Raw genomic sequence first — 6,000 nt, 5'->3', positions numbered from 1 at the left:
TATCACTTCTATATTTACTCTTAACAAAATGTAGAATAAAGCCAATGCTTATGAAGAAGACTCTGTGGTAAACTTCTTGAATTGTCCCCCCCCCCCTATCAACATGGAAAAGGGCTTTATAAAGCCGGTCTTCATTACTAATGTAAGTTTGTGCTTCTCTAGCCTTCAAACTTTCTTGTGTATATCTGGATAGCAATGACTGCAACTGCTATTTATTTTGTCGTTCGCATCAAATTGCATGTTTAAAGTTTATTATGAAGAAGATCATAAACATAAGTTTCTCCTTCTCTGTTTTACTTTTTGGCTGTACAACCTAATTCCTTATTCATATCGTGTAAATTAAACTAAACATAGCAAGTGATCTTTCTTAGCACTGCATGTATGCTTGTGTTGTTGATCTGTAATCCAGTGGTGTGGTCAAACTACCAAGTACCAACTCCAGGACAATGTCATATCCTGCGTATGTCTTAACTATGAACAATGCATATTATGTTTGTGTTATTTAAATCGTGCCTCTTTATTTATGATACAGGGCTAACCCGGTGTAGACCGATCTTTCACGACTGGAGTGGATTCCCTCGAAGAACACGAAGAACGCAATGAACACGGGGAAGAACAGAGAGAAATCACAAGGGGAAACACTCAAGAACAAGTCCAATCACACATCCACTAGACAATCAAACACACAAGATCCACAAGGTACATGAACAGCAAAGGGAAAGATACAAGGTAAAGTTCATCTCCAAGAGGAGGTCTTGATGGTATCCTAGATGGATCCTCCCATGAGGGGTCTTGATGATCTCCCGCAGGATCTTCTCACATGGAGATCTTGAACTCCATGGGAGTGGTAGTCTCTCTCTCTCAAGAGGAGGAGTGGTACAAGGAGCAAAGCTCGCCTAAGAATGAGCTATCACTTTGCTAACCCTAGAAAGGAGGTGGAGGCGGTCTATTTATAGTCTAAGCCACGAAGGGGTAAGTGGGAGATGGATACAAGGCCAAAGGCCCGGCTGCGCACATGCAGTGTCGGACGTTCGGTCGTTGTCGGACGTCCGGTCGCTCTCAGGGGTCCGGACATCCGGAGGGCGTCGGACTTCCGACGGTTCTTCTCTGGACTGGTGGCACCGGTCGTCTGGTCAGCGTTGGTCATCCGGTCGCTGGGACTCGTCGGACGCCCGGTGGTCGTTAGTCGTTCGGCCGCTGTAGGTCTCATCGGTTGTAGCTCTACTTGTCATCTAGACTGCGTCAGGTACCGGATGTCTGGTAGCGCCCGGACGTCCGGTGGCTGTAGCTTGCAGCAGCTCCATTTCTTCCGTCTTCACTTCCACGCTTCCCTCGTGGATGGTGTAGTTGTTCCTTGGCGCTTGCACTCCTCTTCGTCATCCGTGAAGCTCCGACAATACCTATGCATGCACACGAGTGGAGTGTCAAGTAGTATACCATCCTCGAAGGGGTCAAGTGAACACGTGTAAAGGAGATGATTCACCTTTAAGTATGTGAAGTAGATGTCGCATGCGTCACTTGCCAAATGGACTCTTGGCATGGTGACGTCCGTAGGATGCTCAGCATCATCCCCCCCTCCTTGTGAAAGATCCGACCTCGGATCAAAAACCAAATCACCATGGGAAAGAGACGGCTTTGCCGTGTAGAAGTGGACGTTCACCAAGTACTCGTCATCTAGTAACTCGAAATGGGCACTCTCCAATGTTGCACCATCTTGTGATTCCTTCAAAAGGAGCAAGAACGACAAACACTTGGAAAAACAAATGTGGTTATCGTTAGTGCAAAACCAAGCATTCAAGTGGCCATTCGCCAAACAAGTGTCGTCATCAAGCATAGCATATGGCGTGACAAAGAATCATGACATGGCATGTAAGCACATAAATTGAGCACAAGTGAAGATATCATGGGGACAAGCATGTAAATGTGAGGTAGTGATGCAAATATGTGTGACAAGAGAAGAAGCATCTACCTCAAGGTCATAGCAAACATGCATAAAGTGCTCAACAAACGATCTATGGTAGGCAAAGGAAGTATTCACCACACCAAATAAAATGAAGTGTCTAAACACATGGGTCAAGAGCAAGACATTCCAAGCATAATGTGCATAGGATGTAGTGAAAATCGAGTGTCACTCAACACAATAGAAAGAGCAATTGTTCAACATGTGTGAGGCAATCAAGGTAAGCATGTAGCAATCAATGGGGAATGTCATATGTGAAGAAATGACATTGTTGCAACCAAGCATATGATAGGAGTAAGTAATCCGAGAATTGGATGCAACACACAAGGCATATATATATATCATGATGCATGGAAATGTGAAAATGGTAAGTCGAAGCAAGATCTCTAACATGTGTGCAATCAAGTGGTCCAAGATGGCCAATAAGTTTCATGGTGCAAGCAACACAAGTAGTAAGATCCTCAATATCCATGCTCAAGAAAGATGTCACCTTGAAGGCGTGTCCTTGTGCATTCCTCACAATGTCGAAGTAGAAGCAAATGCGATGTAGTATCGTCGGGGTAGAAGGTGGTTTGCTCTCAAGAGCTCAGATTGTCAATTCACGTGAAGTGGAAGTCGACACAAAGTCCAAGTATCCTACACATGCACAAAACAAAGCAAAGAACGTATGCGCATGGTAGATAAACACATCCTCTATCATGATGGTTCTCATCTTTTGCACATAACCATTAGAAGCACAAGTGCATGAATAATATGATGCAACAATGGCGATATTCATGGCACTTGGTATATGGTGCAAAGAAGTAAGGCAAGCATGCTTCACAAGTAATATGTCAAAATCTCCAAATATATGCGAGAATGCTATGGGGGCAATCTCATTAGCAAGACTAAAGGCATTGTTGCACTCAATACATGTCAAATCATCTAAAATGAGAGAGGCAACACATGGAGAGATGAAAAGAAGCAATAACAATCATGTGCAAAGCATGGCAATGGTTGTCATCAACCTCATGAATAGAACAAGTATGAACCATTGGTGATGCAAGATGAGTAAGCATATCAATCATGTCGTGCAAACTACTGGAGCAAAGATGCAACACGCTAGGGGAAATCATGGCAATCATGTCATGTGAGCAAATAATAGGCATAGACAATGCACATGACATATCGCAAGCACGAACACAAAGCAAGATCATAGTATCATCATAGGAATGGGTCACAAAAGGAATATGGCAATAACAAGTGATATATATCTCCACCAAGCTTGCAAAGACACATACAAGTACTAGAATCAATCATCATGTGTAATGCAAAGCATTGGTCACAAATGCATGGTAAAGGCATAGGAATAAGCATATCATGCAAGGTGAACATGGCAAGATGGGCATAGAGTATGTAATGGACAATAACCCATAACCATGTGAGGGCCATGTAGAACAAATGCGTGAAGTTTTTCCGCAATGGGAATGGTGATAAAGACAATCCACAGGATCCCAAGTCATCATTGCTCTCTAGAGCTCGTTTTGTAAACTCATGGGGTTGTGAGGTTGACAAGTAAGCATGGGTACCTACACAACAAATACACAAACGAAAGAAATTGTGTGTGTGGTAAATGTACACATCATCCATCATGATGTGTATGTGCACGTGTGAGTTAGCACTAGATAAGCATCGCTCAAAGAAATTTGATGCATGGTATAAGAACATGTCATCCATCATGAAAGAATAGTTGTTATGTATGACACGATGGGGACACAAATTGAGCGGGCAAGTATATGGCACAACAATAGCATTATCATTCATGGAGAGCATATTGTGCACATAATTATTGGGATCATGCAATGGATGGGATGTATCAAAATCTCCTAAAATGTATGAGGAAACTATGGGGGTCTCCTCATGAGCAATATCGGAAACGTCATATGGAGAAAATGGACAACATCCAAAACAATGCATATCCGAAGCTAGGTGGTCATGGCATGGCATATGATTGAAATGATGCAAAGGGAGCATATCAATATCATCACAAGAGAAACAAATGCCAATAACCATGGGCTTGTCATCTATGCCATAAGTGCAAATTGGGTTAATTTTAATGGCATATGCATAGTCACTACGATGAGATTGCAAATATGACATATGGTTGATCTCATGCATAGCATCTGACAAGTCAAGCGGATTATCAAACATGATGTGACCTAAATAATTGTCACAAGAGATCCTATGTAACATGGCATCACAACTAACAGACTCCACATGGCAATCATCAAACTCATCATAAATGGGTAAATCATCGCATGGGGAAGTCTCTCTAGCATGAAGCATGGTAATAGGTGGATCAACATCATGCAAGCGATCAATGTCATGAATGTCCACTAGTGGGACTAGAGCATCACCTTCACCTATGTTACCTTGTTCATTCCACTCAAGTGGTGTAGGTGAGGTGGGAAAGACCAAATGGTGGTCAATATCATCATCTTGATGGAACCATGTGGGGGTGCATCATATTCCACCATGGCCATCGTCTTGTCCAAAGGAAGGACGAAGTCATCGAGAATTGGGGTGTCATCATATATGGGACCTAACACCAAATGAGAAGACACAATAGAGGTAGTGGTTAAGTCGTTAGAAATCGAAGTGGCTTCACATGCCCTATCAACTATCACACTCTCTCTATGTGGTGGCTCACTCGCTCCCTCAAAATAGGTGCACTCAAAGTCACATATGGTGGAGTCACTCATCTCACTCAAGTGGTAGGGGTTGTGTCTCTCCTCGCATGGAAATTGGGGCAACTCATCATATATGGGGCTAGTGGTGAAGTCACGTTCACTCTCATTATGGTGGCAAAAGTCACTCAATTCATCATACGTCACCGTGGTCGAAGGGAAAATCCCATGCTCAACCATCTTGTCACCGTCGTCGTGGATGAAGGCCGAAGATGGCATATCATCACTCTTCTCCATGACCGAAGGGAAAATCCCATGCTCGATCATCTCGTCGCCGTGGATGAAGGCCGAAGATGGCACATCATCACGCTCACCTCCAAAGATGGAAGCATCATCCTTGCTCACCACCGTGGCGCTCGCCTCCAAAGCTTGTTCCTTGATTGGCTCCATAGTCGTAGTCGTCGCCGCACCATCTGGAAAAAGAGTTGAAGTAGACCCGGCATCATCAATGCCACAAAGAGGGATGGCGGTGAAGTCAAACTTGGGAGCATCGTCTTGGAGCCCGTTGGGCTTGGACATCGTGGTGGTACTAGCCTCATGCTCGCTGTCTTGGAGTTTGGTCTTCGAGAGGTGTACTTGGGGGTCGAGAAGCCTTGGCCTTCATGAGTTCTTGTTCCGCCTTGAGAGCACCAATGTAATTGTCATCGAGGGACTTGTAGTTCTCGAGGAAGATAGTCTTGGAGATGTCATTGTGCAATCCCATCATGAAGTGGAACTTCATTGAAATGGGGTCGTCCACGCCGGCTCGTCGCAAGGCATCCTTCATCTCCTTGAAGTACGCGTTGATGGACTTGGATCCTTGGATGGTGTTCTCCAATTGGCATAGAAGTTGTTTCGTGTAGGTGGGAGGCACGAACTCTCCCACATAGCTCTCTTCGTCTTGGGCCAACTCAAGTCATAGCTCTCCGAAGGTGTGTGAAACCACCATGTCGACGCATAGTCATGGAAGTTTGTTGTGGCGCACTTCACTTGATCTTCAGGAGTAACTTGATGTAGCTTGAGGTAGTCGTCCATCAGGCGCTCCCACTCGAGATACTCCTCGGGTTCTTGAGTCCCATAGAAAGGAATCTTGTGATCGGTGTCGAGGTCGTAGTAGCTCGTGGAAGTCGCGGACTTGAGCTTGGGGAGCTTCTCTGGAGCGTAGTCTTGAGGTGCTTGTAGGCGAAGATGTTGTATGTCCATAGGCGAAGATGCCTTGTAGTCGCTTGGCGAAGATTCCAAGGTAGATGGTGAAGCCATAGAGTGGTGGTTGGTGTAGAGCTCTTGACCTTCACGTTGTCGTCGGTGATTGTGTCTATGCCGATGTGACCTTGC

This window comes from Triticum aestivum, chromosome 7D (genome assembly GCF_018294505.1).
Source record: "Triticum aestivum cultivar Chinese Spring chromosome 7D, IWGSC CS RefSeq v2.1, whole genome shotgun sequence".
In the NCBI taxonomy this organism is placed as follows: domain Eukaryota; kingdom Viridiplantae; phylum Streptophyta; class Magnoliopsida; order Poales; family Poaceae; genus Triticum; species Triticum aestivum.
This window is presented reverse-complemented; position numbering follows the sequence as displayed.